Source organism: Crinia signifera, chromosome 1 (genome assembly GCF_055691185.1).
Source record: "Crinia signifera chromosome 1, ASM5569118v1, whole genome shotgun sequence".
NCBI lineage: Eukaryota > Metazoa > Chordata > Amphibia > Anura > Myobatrachidae > Crinia > Crinia signifera.
The window spans coordinates 274,491,293-274,505,479 of NC_139217.1; the positions used below are offsets into that span (position 1 = coordinate 274,491,293).

The 14,187-nt window shown below is 45.2% G+C and overlaps 1 protein-coding gene and 1 long non-coding RNA gene across 5 annotated transcripts in view; one reads left to right on the top strand and one right to left on the bottom strand.

The window, feature by feature from the left end:
* Positions 1–14,187, bottom strand: part of LPAR1 (lysophosphatidic acid receptor 1) — a 121,756-nt gene that overhangs the window by 43,341 nt on the left and 64,228 nt on the right. The window lies entirely within an intron of this gene.
* Positions 2,520–11,409, top strand: LOC146075119 (uncharacterized). The gene is made up of 4 exons (XR_014473506.1): positions 2,520–3,091; positions 3,835–4,029; positions 10,377–10,449; positions 11,193–11,409. It is a non-coding gene; the product is annotated as an uncharacterized LOC146075119 (long non-coding RNA).

Genomic DNA, 14,187 nt, shown 5'->3' on the forward strand with positions numbered 1-14,187 from the left:
TAAAAAAAAGGTGTTTTCACACCATATTCACATTATGTTAGTAGTATCCCTTAAATGCAATTGGAGAATTCATACAATTATCCTACAAGTTTTTCATATCTAATTTTTTTCTATTAATCACATTGCAGTTGCACATCTATCTGCACAAGAAATATCAGAGGGAGTCCTGTGATAATGCTATCTTCAGATAGCATTAAACAAGGTTCCCTCCAGAATTCCTGCTCTGCTTAGTCTGTCATCTGAAAGGAAGAACAGAAGCACAGAGGTGAGGTCAGTTTATCTAAATAGATCACAAGCTGTTGACACACAGCTATAGTTATATGATCGAAAATAAATAAAAATATAACGGATGTGCACTGTAAGGTGCAAATTGGTGATCTCCTCACAGTGGCCCTTATTCTGGTTGGTGCGGTAATATCCGCGTGCGTTCGTGCCGCCGATGTTTTGTGTCTGCGCATGTGCAGAGGCGTCTCTGCGCATGTGCGAGCAGGGAGTACGGCAAAATCCCGCATGAAATGTGAACACTCCGAACAGGGGGTGGAGAGGGGCGTGAAGGGCTATTTGGGCTCATTACCATATGCATACGCCCCGCGTTTCATGGGCGTTCCCATGCAAACGCTGGGCGTAAGTATGGTAATGCGGCCGTGACGCACGTGTAGGGGGCGGACATATGACATCGCCGGATGTCAGCTGCCCGCCCAGATCCCTGCTTTTGCACGGAAAAATGTCCGTGTGGTCTGAGGTTGCGGGAGCTGGTGGACCACTCGGTCCTGCATTCGATGGTCTGCAACCATCGAATGATGGGGGAGGTTCCCTGAGATGGAGGAGGCGTAATCCATGAAAAATACACGTGCGGTCCGTTCGGCCAGCTTCTTACCGCGTACGCACGGAGTTGGCGATCCGTATGGAAGGCGGGGTTTGGCACGCACGGTCCTGGCCGCATATTCGGATCCGGCCGCACCGATCAGAATAAGGCCCAGTGTGACCAGTGGATGTATGCGGTCAGCGACATGTCCCAAAATAGTAAGGACACACCTGGGCTTGAACCATTAATCCGCTATTGCCTCTTATACATACCCCCCATGCTCTCAATAATACTGCAGCCAAATCCTTGCTGCGACCACCGACTGTAATATAACCTGAAGCATTCGCAACTTTAAATGCATACACAAGGGCTGTGCAGAAATACAACTGTGGAACTAAGCCATCTACCAAAATAACAAAGATCAGATCTAGGAGTGGAATTATTAAAACACATACTCCTGCCATCCACTCACTGTAACTTCCACCATATAGAAGGCAAAGAACACTCTGTGACTGTGGGCCTTATTCTAGTTCACTCTTTCTGACAAAATCCTTCTTAGATGGACAAAACCATGTGCATCGCAGGGGGGTAGATGTCAAATGTGCAGAGGGAATTAGATTTGGGTGAGTTATTTTGTTTCTGTGCAGCGTAAATACTGGCTGCTTTATTTTTACACTGCAATATAGATCTCACTTTGAAGTAAATCCCCACCCAAATTTAATTCTCTCTGCACATTTTACATCTACCCCCCTGCAGTGCACATGGTTTTGATCATCTAAGAAGGATTTCGTCAGAAAGAGTGAACTAGAATAATGCCCTGTGTGTATAACGCTGGGCGGAGTCAACGAGTGACAGATTGGGGCTAATAGCCTATCAGCGCAGCACTTGCCGAGATCGCCCCTCCCCAATCTCTCATCAGGAAATAAATGTAGACTTGCAAGTGATAAAGCAGTGCAAGTAAGTACGCACCACCTGCAGTACGCCCACACCTGCCCCTCCCACACCTAGAGCACCACCAGATACCCTCCCCCACCTGCTGTCACCCGCATCTGCCACTCCCCCACCCGTGGTACTAATGGACCCACCCACGGCACCCCCACACACGGACCTCCTAAACTTGCAGTTTCCCCGCACTCAGCCTTCCCGACACTGTAATTGCCCATCCCCCACACGCAGTACCCAAGCACCCATCCCCTAGTGGTCATCAGTGCACACAACACTTGAATTCCCCCATAGAGCAGCATTTTATTATAGAAGATCAGCATACACAAGACAAGGATTATAGTTAAGATCCATATGTTATAGCTGCTGAAACAGATGCAATTACAGAGATTTAGCTCACAGATATTAAACAACAATAACTTAACTGGTAAACCCAGGTTGGCTACTAAATATGGGCCTATATGTAAGTGAACAGGTCATTACTAAAGGGGCATACACACTGTGCGATTCTGGCTATACACAATTTTGACTATGCGATTTCCCCTTGAAGTGCATGGGCTACACGGACTTGCAATTTTGACTATGTGCGATTTGGCCTATTGCGCATTGGTATCGCAAGCAGGGGAAACACTGATATTGTGATCCTCACAGGTAAGTATCTTCTACTTTACAGGTAAGTATCGCTTTGTTTTTACAGGTTATTCAGCTATACACTTATGGACAGTTCATTACAATAAAACACACAAATAAAACAATAAGGTCGCTTTTATTAAACTCGAACTCTGCTTTCGATGAAAGCCTGTTTGAAATCAAGGTTATTATTGGGCATGAAATATCAACATGCCAATACAAACATTTACTCACATAACATTAGTGAGCTGTTACTATCTAACAACTGGTTGACAGCAGAATAAATAAAGATTTAACACTTCACTTACAAACTATGGTGACACGTTACAATGCCAAATAATGTGAATAAATACTACACTGACCTCTAGAGATCGCTGTCTAAACCGTTACACTAGATTGTTATTACTTTGATAGACAGGCAAAATAATTGCTGGTAAAACATTTCCTAAATATCAATTACATTAAAATGTTAAACATTTCCACAGTACCCTTTGTTTCCTATAAGGCCTTTAATTACACAAATGGGTTATTATTGCGCAATAATCCTTCCTTCTTATAATAACCTAGAGTTAACTCTTTTTATGACTATAGTCAACTGTTATACAAGCGCTTTTTAATAACTGTCTATTCCTTTGTTGCAGGCTTTCAGGTCCCACGTCGCAATGTCTATTCCCTGAACAGAATATTTGTAATCCAAAATTTGGGAAGAAGTAGGTAAGTGTCGCTTGGCGGGGTCCTGATGTAGTCTATGCATTAAAGGGAAGAATAGGCTAATGGGCGTTAAACCGAAGAATGGTCTATAAATTACAACAGTCCCCAGCTGTCTGGCACTTCCAAATTATTGCTCCTCTGTGCTGAGATTATACTGCAAAATTGGTTTTGTTGGTATCCTGAGCCCCTTGCTATGTGAACTGTCCCTGCTATTGTTGGGATAGGCTTCTTATATTACGATGAAGCACCGCTGCTAGTAAATCAGTCTCCAAATACAATGTCCTAGAAAAATCTTAGTTTAACTGGCAGTTGTAGTCTAAACCTCCCAAGTATGATAGTCTATTAGCTATTTCTGAAGCAAGCCTGGATTAGTTATAAGGTCCCTCTCTCTCTGTAACATCGACAGCTTCAGTAAGGATTGCTGGCAAGGAGCGTACGTCCTGAAGTCTATGACTACTCCTAATGTGCTGAGATAACCTTATAGCCAGACTCGGGGGTGCAGACTACACTGGGAGATGATGTAGCGTCGTCTCTTTACTTTATGCAGCTCTTACAGCTCTGTATGCAGTTTTATATAGCTCTTACTGAGCAAAGCAGTCTGATTGATGCATGTGATACAAGTCCCTGGGACTTGCTAGAACAGCTGAGTGTATGATGCAGGAGGCAGGGCTGAGGGCATAGTGGGCGGCCCTTTTGGGCTGGATAGTCACTCACCGCGCCCCTTTATTGTTCCTTATCTGCTGCAGGATCGACTGGACACTCCCTCCGGTGCCGCCTCCACCGCCTAGTCACCGCCCGGAATGACGCAGACACCGCCTTCCTATGACGCTGCGGCCCGCCCAGGAACACCACGTCTGGGTTTGCAGGGGAGAAGTCGCCGGATCTCTGCTGCCTGTCACCGCTGAAGGGAAGAAGCTCTGCCGTCGTCTCTGGAGCCCCTGGTGAGTGTGCTCCGTGTCTCAGCACCGCTCTCTGCTTCCTCTCCAGCTGCGTAGCTCTGCTTGCTTTTACAATCTCTGGGGAACTGCTCAACAGCCGTTAACGGCTGTCAGTTTTTTACCCAGGCTCTCCTGGCTCACGGTGCCCGTCATGTGCACGGGCTGAATAACTTTATCGACACAGGGGTTTTCTGCCAGCAGTTCGTTGCTCCCTGTCTAATGTCTCTCTGGCGGGGAGCACAGTGTAAAACCATTAAAAGAACAGTCTCTTGCCTTCTGTGGAGGCATGCCCATAGACATACATTTAATGTCCCCTATAGGGTTTAATTATTACACAAAACATAAAGTATTCTCTATGAGACTTGTAGTATGACATTAACTGTACATTCATAACATATACATATCTACAACAAGGGTATATATCTACCCCTAACGTGGCGGCTACCACACACTTCCCCGTAGAACCTTGCATGTCCCCATGCAACAAATTTTAAAAATAAACGGAATCTTTCCTACTTAGAATAAGATTCAAAAGGAAAAAATAAACAATACTGCATTACATTTGACCATGTCAGTAACACATTAAAAACTTTCTCTTTCTACTCTCTATACCTGAGAGGTAAGACGCCTTGTGTACTTCTGTTCGAACGTCTTAACTCTGAGGTATCCTGGGCCACTTCATCATGTGGAATGACAGAAACATTACTTTCAGGGAATACAGGAATTTCATTACCAAGGTTAACAACATTTGGATTTTCAGAAACATTCATAAAGCAGTAAGGCATGCCATTGGCTAACCCTGGCCAGAATAGCTTTAACATTTCAGGGAATGAGCCGCTGCTGTCCGTATCTGTAGGCTCCGAGACAGGAAGCTTAGGAATTGACACTGAATCATGACATTTCTTGAGTTGGTTTCGGTGTATTACTACTGAGTTTTCTTCGCCCAATTTTGAGATTTGGTAAATGTCCATTCCAGGGTTTGGTATTTCTTTGATGATGAACAGCTGTTCCTCCCAAAACGAATCCAGTTTGCTCTGTCGCTGGTTCTTTTTCTTCCAGACAACATCTCCCACTGCCAAGGGCTCTGCCAGTGCGGTTTCATTATAATACTCAGTCTGTTGTTGATGTAATTTATCCCTTCTTTGGTCAACAAGTTTGTAGGCATCACGGATTCTTTTTTGATGAGTTTGTACCCATTCTGTTTTTGGATTCTCCACTGAGGACATTTCCTGGGGCACTTCCAACTTTAGATCTGCAGGCAACCTGCCATTCCTTCCGAACAACAGATAGTATGGAGTGAATCCGGTAGCTCCATGCTCCGTGTTATTGTAGACAAAAGAAATCTCAGGTAGCAATTCAGGCCAATCTTGCCTTTCTGACTTGGGTAGGGCTCTTAGAATGTTAATTAGAGACTGATTGAGTCTTTCGCAGGCCCCGTTACACTGGGGATGATAGGCCGTAGTGTGTGTCTTTTTACAGCCATACCATTTGCACAGTTCTTGGAACAAGGTTGATTCGAATGCAGCCCCTTGGTCGGTGAGGATTCTTTCGGGATAACCGTACTGTTTTACAAAGGCTCTCCAAATTATTTCAGCAGTGGTTCGGGCCGTAAGATCCTTCACAGGCATGATGACAGCAAATTTGGAGAAGTGATCTATGATCGTGATGGCGTATTGGTAACCTTGGCGACTCGGTTCTAATTTCACATGGTCTATGAGAACCAGCTCCAGGGGATGATGACTAACAATAGGATGTAGTGGAGCTCTTTGTGACGTTGCCGGTTTCTTTTTAAGTATACATCTTGTGCAATTCTTGCACCATTCTTCCATATCTTTCCGCATCTCTACCCAAAAGAAACGTTGCCGCACAGTGGATTCTAACTTCTCAGCTCCATAATGCCCGGAGTCATTGTGATAAGCTTGGAGCACTCTGTCCTTCTGACATCTGGGTATCACTATCTGACGGATTAAAGCGTGTGTTTTGGGGTTGATGATCGCACGCACCAGTAGGTTCCCTTGGAAACGGAATTTGCTCCTCTGTTTGTATAATCGGATGAGCTCAGGATCCGCTTCTGGTTCGCATTCATACTTCCACCTTTTCTTAGCAGTTATCAATGTCTTCAATTTGGTCAACAGTGGACTTTCCCCCTGAATCTGCTCCCAATAATCTCTGTTTTCAGGGCTCGAAGTATCGGTTTCAGCTTGAGCGGCTAGCTGTTTCTTCTCCTTAGAAACGGTGGTTTTACCAAGGAAGATGTCTTGGAAAGCTGGCATTTCTATCTCTTCCCACTTGTCCGCATCTTCTTGAATAAACTGCTCTTGAGAGACACGAGAGAGAGCATCGGCGTTGCCATTGCTTTTCCCAGATCGATATCTGATGACAAATTGGAAGTTGGCTAACCGGGAATACCACCGCTGTTCCAGGGCTCCCAACTGAGCCGTTGCTAAGTGAGCTAACGGGTTGTTATCCGTGAATGCGACAAACGGGGTTGCAAGCAAGTAATTTCTGAACTTTTCCGTGACTGCCCAAACGAGGGCTAACAGTTCAAGTTTAAAGGCACTGTAATTACTATCATTCCTTTCACTTTTTTTTAGGTTTCGACTAGCAAAGGCAATGATACGCTCTTGATCATGTTGCTTTTGAGACAGCACGGCCCCAAGCCCTTGAAAGCTGGCGTCAGTATATAGATGAAAGGGCTGACTATAATCAGGGTAGGCGAGGATGGGCGTAGTGGTCATTAACTCCTTAAGGGTATCGAAAGCTTCCTGCTGGGTCTCAGTCCAATTAATGGGAGTCTGTTTGTTCTGCTGTTGTCTATTGATCCCTCGTAGTAATTCGTGTAATGGGGCAGCCACACGGGAAAAGTTCTTTATGAATCTACGATAGTAGCCTATAAACCCCAGAAAGCTGCGAACGTCTTTAATGGTCTTTGGCACGGGCCAGTCTCGGATAGCTGAAATCTTATCTGGATCAGGGACAATTCCTTGGGCGCTTACAACATGCCCCAGATATTTGACACTGCTCTGAAGAAGGAAACACTTGGAGGGCTTGACCTTCAAGCCGAATTCTGCCAGTCTTTGAAACACCTCATGTAGATGTTGGAGGTGATCATGGTACGTGCTGGAGTACACTATCACATCATCGAGGTATAGTAAGACGATTTCAAAATTTCGATGCCCCAGGCAGTGCTCCATTAGTCGTTGAAATGTTCCAGGAGCATTACAAAGCCCAAAGGGCATCCTATCAAACTCGTAAAGTCCCATGGGGGTGGTGAAGGCAGTTTTCTCACGATCCCCAGTGGCTACCTGGATCTGCCAGTAGCCACTGGTGAGATCTAGGGTGGAGAAGTACGATGCAGACTTTAGGGCGGTCAGGGATTCCTCAATTCTGGGCAAAGGATAAGCGTCCTTATGAGTAACCCGATTCAGTTTTCTATAGTCGACGCAGAATCTCAAACTTCCGTCTTTCTTTTTCACGATGACAATGGGTGCCGCCCATGGGCTATAGCTTTCATGAATCACCCCACTCGCCTTCATGTCCTCTAACATCTTTTTCACCGGCTGATATAAGGCAGGAGCCAGCGTTCTGTATCTTTCTTTTATGGGTGGTGCGTTCCCAGTTGGAATGAAATGTCTTATGGTCTCAACTTTTCCGAAGTCGGAGGGGTATTTACTGAACGTTTGGGCGTTTTCCTGCACCACTCTCAGAACGCCTTCTATGAGTTCCTCCGGGGTGTTTTCCTCCCCGATGTGTATCTCTTTCCACCAGGGCTTATCTTCTGTACTTTCAGCTGTAGCGGTGGAGGATTGATGGAAGCTCACTACGTCATGGACATCTTGGAAAGCTATCCAGCTCAATTTCGCCAATGTCTGGTGATGTGCTACTCGGATGGGATAGTCATGCGGATTGAGCACTCTGACAGGTATCCTTCCATTGCTTACAGTGACAAGGGTTCGAGCAACGACTAGGTCGAGTCGGGATTGTGTTCTGCTCGGTTCCACCAATGCCTGATAGGATCTTCCCATTGGGCCACACCGGGCTTTGCACCATAGGATAACTTCCGTATTTGGTTTAACCACAAAGGCTCTTTGATCCGTGAACTTAACTCTTCCGATTTCTCCAGTTTCTTTCACAAACTGTTCTTGGCTACGCAACACTTTTATCACTTGACATAAGGCTTTTTGGTGACAGGAAGGCACGTGGGGTAATTCTGACTGTAAGGCATTAATCAGTTCATTGGGGCAACTTTGCAGGATGTTCATCCCGATGATTATTGCAGGGATAGACGAATCTTCAGTATGCGTGATAAGACACCCTTGCCGAGTTAACAGTGTCTGTCCTATTTTTACATTGACCTCACAATATCCTTCACAGGGGATGGCCAGGCCATTACTGGCTAGGAGTCTAAGCCATGTGGGGGGCGGTGGGAGTGTCTCCTTTCTATCCCAGAGCTGGCAAAAAAGTTTATAGTCTATGGTGGTGACTTGTGACCCAGTATCTAGAGTGGCGAGGACTTGGACATCATCGATATATACAGGTATTACAGGGCATCGCCCCGTATATCGAGAGCACCACTCTTCTGGGGACGGACCTATTGAGGGTAATCTCCCCGGGGATCGGTCTCTGTCCCCGGGGAATTCAAGTTTAAAGGTATTTCCTGACGACACATTCGCTCAATATGACCACCGCGGCCACATCTCCTGCAGATGGGACGACCTTGGGCGTCGAATTGATCCGTTGGCCTTCGGCCTCTTCCTTGACTAGGGCCCCACCATCCGCCTCGTGAAGAACGGTCTCTAGTATGCCAATCAGAATCTGGTCTTTCGTTGGGTCGACTGTTTGCTAACCTCTGAATCTCTTTCTTCATGTCAGCCATTCCTGTAACTAGATCCTCTATCTGTCCTTTTAGGATGTAGTTTAGATCTCCAGCAGCCGACTGTGCATTCTGAGCATTCACTTGTTGTGTCTTAACCTCCTTTGCTGCCCCCAAAAGTTCATCTGGACTTGAAAATGAATGTTCCTGATACCCTGGGAGTTCCGGGAATCCAGCTCCAGTGTTACGCTTAACCCCAATTAGTTTAATGGCCGCATCTTTGAAATCTAGGAATGAGGCTTCGTCTTTTTGCAGACGCAAGAGTTTCAATTGGGTCCGGACACTGTCTTGGTGTACTCCTTCGATTAATCTGTTGATAAGAGCCTCATTTTCGTCTGGAATCTGGGCATCTTCTGCATCGAATTCTTGTATATCCTTCAGCATTTCCTGAAGACTCAGGGCGAAATCTCTCAAAGTCTCATCCAACCTTTGCTTTCTTGCATAAAACTGTGACTTTAACTCTGATAGAGTGGCAATATGGAAGGTTGTTGCTAGTCTCTGAAAAATCTGATCTGCCGTCTGCTTTTCTCTTGCTGGCCAGGACCAAACTTCCCTTAGTGCTGGTCCTTTCAGCTGCCCTATAACTATTTCCACTTGTTGCTGTGGACTTAATGGATGAAGTATAAATATAGAGTTCAGTTTCTTTTTAAATGCTTTCAATGAAACGCCATCCTTTCCTGTTTCTTCGCCAGAATAGCATGGAATCCATGGCGCTCCAAAATGATATGGCAAGGTAATTGGGTTAGGGGTGGCCATGGCTGGTTGCGGGGTTCCTTCAGCTGAATCTCCGCTGGACATTTTGCTGTTTTTCTTGTACGAATCCTGTTCGTGCGACGCCAATTCTGTGATCCTCACAGGTAAGTATCTTCTACTTTACAGGTAAGTATCGCTTTGTTTTTACAGGTTATTCAGCTATACACTTATGGACAGTTCATTACAATAAAACACACAAATAAAACAATAAGGTCGCTTTTATTAAACTCGAACTCTGCTTTCGATGAAAGCCTGTTTGAAATCAAGGTTATTATTGGGCATGAAATATCAACATGCCAATACAAACATTTACTCACATAACATTAGTGAGCTGTTACTATCTAACAACTGGTTGACAGCAGAATAAATAAAGATTTAACACTTCACTTACAAACTATGGTGACACGTTACAATGCCAAATAATGTGAATAAATACTACACTGACCTCTAGAGATCGCTGTCTAAACCGTTACACTAGATTGTTATTACTTTGATAGACAGGCAAAATAATTGCTGGTAAAACATTTCCTAAATATCAATTACATTAAAATGTTAAACATTTCCACAGTACCCTTTGTTTCCTATAAGGCCTTTAATTACACAAATGGGTTATTATTGTGCAATAATCCTTCCTTCTTATAATAACCTAGAGTTAACTCTTTTTATGACTATAGTCAACTGTTATACAAGCGCTTTTTAATAACTGTCTATTCCTTTGTTGCAGGCTTTCAGGTCCCACGTCGCAATGTCTATTCCCTGAACAGAATATTTGTAATCCAAAATTTGGGAAGAAGTAGGTAAGTGTCGCTTGGCGGGGTCCTGATGTAGTCTATGCATTAAAGGGAAGAATAGGCTAATGGGCGTTAAACCGAAGAATGGTCTATAAATTACAACAGTCCCCAGCTGTCTGGCACTTCCAAATTATTGCTCCTCTGTGCTGAGATTATACTGCAAAATTGGTTTTGTTGGTATCCTGAGCCCCTTGCTATGTGAACTGTCCCTGCTATTGTTGGGATAGGCTTCTTATATTACGATGAAGCACCGCTGCTAGTAAATCAGTCTCCAAATACAATGTCCTAGAAAAATCTTAGTTTAACTGGCAGTTGTAGTCTAAACCTCCCAAGTATGATAGTCTATTAGCTATTTCTGAAGCAAGCCTGGATTAGTTATAAGGTCCCTCTCTCTCTGTAACATCGACAGCTTCAGTAAGGATTGCTGGCAAGGAGCGTACGTCCTGAAGTCTATGACTACTCCTAATGTGCTGAGATAACCTTATAGCCAGACTCGGGGGTGCAGACTACACTGGGAGATGATGTAGCGTCGTCTCTTTACTTTATGCAGCTCTTACAGCTCTGTATGCAGTTTTATATAGCTCTTACTGAGCAAAGCAGTCTGATTGATGCATGTGATACAAGTCCCTGGGACTTGCTAGAACAGCTGAGTGTATGATGCAGGAGGCAGGGCTGAGGGCATAGTGGGCGGCCCTTTTGGGCTGGATAGTCACTCACCGCGCCCCTTTATTGTTCCTTATCTGCTGCAGGATCGACTGGACACTCCCTCCGGTGCCGCCTCCACCGCCTAGTCACCGCCCGGAATGACGCAGACACCGCCTTCCTATGACGCTGCGGCCCGCCCAGGAACACCACGTCTGGGTTTGCAGGGGAGAAGTCGCCGGATCTCTGCTGCCTGTCACCGCTGAAGGGAAGAAGCTCTGCCGTCGTCTCTGGAGCCCCTGGTGAGTGTGCTCCGTGTCTCAGCACCGCTCTCTGCTTCCTCTCCAGCTGCGTAGCTCTGCTTGCTTTTACAATCTCTGGGGAACTGCTCAACAGCCGTTAACGGCTGTCAGTTTTTTACCCAGGCTCTCCTGGCTCACGGTGCCCGTCATGTGCACGGGCTGAATAACTTTATCGACACAGGGGTTTTCTGCCAGCAGTTCGTTGCTCCCTGTCTAATGTCTCTCTGGCGGGGAGCACAGTGTAAAACCATTAAAAGAACAGTCTCTTGCCTTCTGTGGAGGCATGCCCATAGACATACATTTAATGTCCCCTATAGGGTTTAATTATTACACAAAACATAAAGTATTCTCTATGAGACTTGTAGTATGACATTAACTGTACATTCATAACATATACATATCTACAACAAGGGTATATATCTACCCCTAACGTGGCGGCTACCACAATATTTTGACTAACTTTTCAAACAATTTTGACTTTATAATCAAAATTGTTAGCCAAAATATTTCCATGTGTATGGAATCCTGCATGAAAAGATCATCATATACATGTTCAAGCAGGTATCAAAAATTCCAAACAATATTATAATATATATATAGCAAAATATTACATCTTTTCCTTCAATTTGAAATATGTATGTATAATACTGTATGTCATTGATAAACAAATCAATGCTGAATAGTGGACATGACAACATCAGTGCCCCAACATCTCTAATGCCTAGATTACTGGCATTGTGAAGCAGGGGGTGGTGTCACAATGTCATCATACTGGCCAAAAATTCTAATTTTTCTGTGTTTACAAATTACAGGACTGATTTATTAAGCTCGGTGAAGTGATAAAGGGGGACATTTACCAAAATGGATTCGTAGAAAAAAGGTGTATTCGTAGGGAGAAATACACCTTTTTTTTACGAATTTGTATTTTCGGGATTTACAATCCCAAAAATACAACAATTCGTATTCCTAAAGATGGAACATTCGTATTTGTAAATACACCATCGATAGAATACGACAGAAATCACCATTCAAAAGAATGGTGGTTCCTGATGTACTAAGCAGCCGTACTGATAATACGGCTGCTAAGTGGTGTAAAACACCCACGCAAATACGACAGGAAAATACACCTTGCTTTCCCTATAAAAAAAAAAATATATATAAAAAAAATATATAAAAAAAAAACCCGGCGTGGGGTCCCCTCCACAGCCGAAACCAGCACCAGGCTGACAAAGGCTCTGTCAGCCTGGTGCTGGTTTCGGCTGTGGGGGGGACCCCACGCCGGTCAATAAAACACACTGACACATACTTAAAATAAAACTTTAATAAATACAAAGCCCACACATACTAATACTTACCTATCTTCTTTCCGTAGGTAGCCCTGGTCCGGTGTCGTCTTCTGGTCCTGTGTCGTCTTCTGGTCCATGTCGACGTCGCTGTCCATGTCGGCGATGGCGTCCCCGTCCGGATCCGACGAAATCCATGGAGGAAGCTGTGGAAGGAAACCATACTCACCTGTCCCAGCGCGACGTAGTCCAGGTAAGGGTCTTGGCAAAAAAACAAACCGACACGCGAAACCAGCCGGACAGCAGGGAGCCGCACGGCGTTTGTGTACATCGTGCGGCTCCGCCTCCCGAATGCCGCTATTGGCCGCCTTGTATGTGTGGGCTTTGTATGTATTAAAGTTTTATTTTAAGTGTGTGTCAATGTGTTTTATTGTACTATTTTTAATACTGTGGCACTAAAAGATCCAGCGGGCCCTTTAATGCCCTGCAGGCTGAGACTTGTGGTTCTCCAAGTCCCAGCTTGCGGGGAGGCTTGCTGGGACTCATAGTGCCCCAGTATTAGACAATAGTTTAATCTTTTTTTTACACCATTTATCAGCTCGATGCCCACCGCCCAGGGGCATCGACGACAGCACCAGGCTTCAGCCTGGTCAGGTAAGTCCTGGAGGGGGGGGGGGACCCCTTTATTGGGGGGGTCCCCACTCCCCCAGGGCCCCTGGCCAGGCTGACTGGTCGTTAGGGTTAATGCTTTGGCCGGGGGGACTTGTATAAAAAGTCTCCCCCCGGCTGTGGCATTACCCTGCTGGCTGGTTGTGCCTGGGGCTGGTTCTTGAAATACGGGGGACCCCTAGTCATTTCGTCCCCCGTATTTTGGGAACCAGCCCCGGACCTGGAGCCTGGGGCTGGTTGTTAAAAATCGGGGAACCCCTATTTGTCGGGTTCCCTGATTTTTAATTACCGGCCCCGGCTCTGTCAGCCTGGTGCTGGTTACGGCTGTGGGGGGGGACCCCACGCTGTTTTTTTTTTAATTTATTTATTTTTCTATTTTTTTTTACACTCTGCAGCCTGCACGGATCTGACTGATCCGTGCAGACTGCCTGTACGAATTCGTATTAGCGGCCGTATATACGGCCAGCTAATACGAATGGTTACACCATCGGAGGGTTACAAAGCAGTCGTATCTGACTGCTTTGTAATTTCCCCTCCGGAACACGACTTTGCACACGACTGAAACAGTCGTATGCAGCCGTAGGGGAAATACCAATTCGAAAAACTAGGTTTTTCATATTGGTAAATTTCCCCCAAACGGTCTGGTTTTTATCACTGGCCCAATCAGCTCCAACCTGTCATTTTTCAAACCAAGCCTGTAACTTCACAGGTTGGAGCTGATTGGCCGGTGATAAAAAAACAGACAGTTTATCACTTCACAGAGCTTAATAATAAATATACCCCTCACTCACTTAAAGGACTTGTGTAGTGCATCCGGTTTGTAAATGTTAAACACCCAGCTTCTCAGC